Below are 2,680 nucleotides of genomic sequence, written 5' to 3'. Positions count from 1 at the left end.
GTAGAGAAGGATGTAGCACCCTCGAGGTATGGAAAGTGTTCTCAAAGATATTTCAAACTTGTGTAAGTCCATAATTATCTTTGATATGTTGTAAAAAAAAAATGTGTTTATATGCTAATTTCCCTGTCATGTTGTTGCATCATAAGATATTTTTCCCATTTAGTACAGACATATGTCATGTGAAGATACATTTCAAATTAACTGGCTAGCTGGGACCGACATGTTAAGTCAGACGTAACAGTACGGTGGTAACTCACTGCAGGGTGTCAGTTTGCTGCATCTATAATTAAGGCACAAAGTAGGAAATGAAGTTTACGAGAGCAAGTAAGGAACATTCTGACTTGCTTCCATCGTCCAAGACAAACTCCTTACTGAAGTTATCATGAGTAACCAAGAAGAAGGAAAACAACAAAATACAGAAGTAAAACTCTGTTACATTGCTGAAACTGTCATTTGTCTGGCTCCGCTCTAGTCCAGGACTATCCAGTCCAGTGCTCTGCCAGGAATGTGTGCTTGCATAAACTTTATACATCTGGCTGTGAAGGAAAAGTGAGACATTTGTCACTGAGAGCATAACTGAGTTGTCCCTGACATGGAGAGGGGAGGGTGGATCCAGACAGGTTCTGACAGCAGGGATCGATCGTTGACCCTGACAGGCCGGATAGGGGATTCCAGGCTGTCAGGGAACAAGAAAAAACCAGGAGATACTTTAATATTTATTTATACGCTTACTAAAAGTTTTGGTGTGTAACTTTAAGGCAAAATAAATGAGGAAAAAACGAACCAATAGGGTGAAGGTGTTCACTTGCATCTTGTTTTGGTGCTGCTGTTGATCCAGTCCCTCATGGAAAGAGAAATAAGACACTCAAGTCTTACCAATTTTCACCACTAGATGTCAGTGTCGTCCATGTATTCAAGTTATGCTTCTCCTGGCTGGATCCCAAACGTCTTCATTTAAAACGAGCTGAACGGACTTTTACTGTGTTCCTCGTTTTTGAGGAAGGGCTTTTATGGTCGGGGCTCCTACTTTGTGGACTGCTCTTCCTCTAAATGTTAGACAAACCTCTACATTGTCTTCTATTAAATCGTTTGCTAAAGCTTGCTTTTATAACAAGGCCTTTAACATTTGAATATCTTTTTGTATTTTTATGACTTCATTGTTGTCTAACTTATGAATTTTAACTGATTTTATGTACAATTTGTGTTTTCTTGTGTCATTTAATATGTTGTTTTTTGTGTTGAGGACTTGCAGCACTTGTTTAAATTAATATGATGATGATGATGATGATGATTAATATTTTCATCATAATCATCATCATTATTATTAACCTTAAATTGCTGAAAGAAACGTGAATTCTTGCAGGGTGGTGTATCAGTTCCAGATTATTCTCATTTATGCAAGGTTTCCCATTAGGAATTCTCTTTATTATCTTATATGCAACAATCTTCACCATAATATGTTTTCATAAAGCAGCCATATGTATGTAGTAAGGATTCTGTCAAAAATCACTAATAATTTTGACATGCCTCCTACAATAGTCTACTAATGCATTTTGTTGTTAATATTTTTGCTTAATTTCAGAGTTTCTTTCCAACTGTTGTGGAATCCGTAAACTAAATAACCTGGGTAGGAAAATGGCGAATTAAAATTAGATATACGTCTAAAAACTACAAAAAGAAAACAAAAACAACAACAAAAAAATAGAGATGCTTTGTTGACTCCAATATTTTTGTTGACATCCACATCAGATGTGTTTGCTGTGTCATATTGATTAGCTGGTGCACAGTCCAATCATGACCTCTCGCTCTAGCTCAGTGACGGGCTGACACTCCACCTCATTCTAACAGCACTGAAGCCCAAAACATCGCTGATGTTCCAAGCGTTTCCCTTAGGGGCCCATAGACGCAACAAAAGCTCCATCTGCCCGGGACGGCCAGGCCGACTAATCGATCAGAGAGTCATGCGGCTTTTCGCCGCAGCAACCAGACCCAGCTGGTGGAGACACGCCGTTAATTGCCGGTCGATCGGTAAACAACCCCCCTCCCCCTCTTGCCTCCCCCCAACAGCGGCATCGATCGCCTTGGAGAAAAGGACGCAGGTCTGCTTCCTGTTGTTTTCTGCTGCAGTCATAAGTAGACGCTGCGTGTAGCAGCACCTCTGCTCTGTCTTTTCTTTCTTTCTTTCTTTCTTTTTTCTTCTTCTAAGTCTTTGAATTGAGGGGAGGGATGCTGTCCGAGCAGGACAGTTTGAGCGAAGCGGAGGCGGAACATCACAGATGATTGCGGACTCGTCCCCGCAGCCTCCTTCCCCCCCAGCGGCGCTGCATTCCCTAAAAGGAGTGGTTGCTTCACCTGACACCGGCAAACCCATGCAGCGAGCTGTCTGTCACGGGCAGCGGCCTTCAGACGCCCTGTTTGTGTCGCTGATAGCGCGAAGGACTCGGGAGTGATCGGCACCGGCACATTTATGGCTGTTTGACACGCTTTTACGCACTCATCCATTTCCGCAGAAAGGTAAGGGCGAGTCCATTTCATTTGGTCCCGTTTTTTCTTTTCTATTTTTTTAAAGCTTGTCATTCAAGGAATATTGGACTTTTTAGACACAGCAGAGATGTAGTGTGTGTTTTTAATTGCAGAGGCACATTCGCAGTTTGCGTCTTTTTGGCTCAGGAGGTTGTTG

At 41.8% G+C, this 2,680-nt stretch overlaps 1 long non-coding RNA gene across 1 annotated transcript; it reads right to left on the bottom strand.

The window, feature by feature from the left end:
• Nucleotides 1-299: 299 nt before the first annotated feature.
• LOC106937287 (uncharacterized) lies at nt 300-837 on the bottom strand. The gene is made up of 2 exons (XR_001422356.1): nt 785-837; nt 300-676 (listed from the first exon to the last, which is right to left on the bottom strand). It is a non-coding gene; the product is annotated as an uncharacterized LOC106937287 (long non-coding RNA).
• Nucleotides 838-2,680: the final 1,843 nt, after the last annotated feature.

This window comes from Poecilia latipinna, unplaced genomic scaffold, assembly GCF_001443285.1.
Source record: "Poecilia latipinna isolate Pla-1442-1.1 unplaced genomic scaffold, P_latipinna-1.0 Scaffold2312, whole genome shotgun sequence".
In the NCBI taxonomy this organism is placed as follows: domain Eukaryota; kingdom Metazoa; phylum Chordata; class Actinopteri; order Cyprinodontiformes; family Poeciliidae; genus Poecilia; species Poecilia latipinna.
This window is presented reverse-complemented; position numbering and strand designations above follow the sequence as displayed.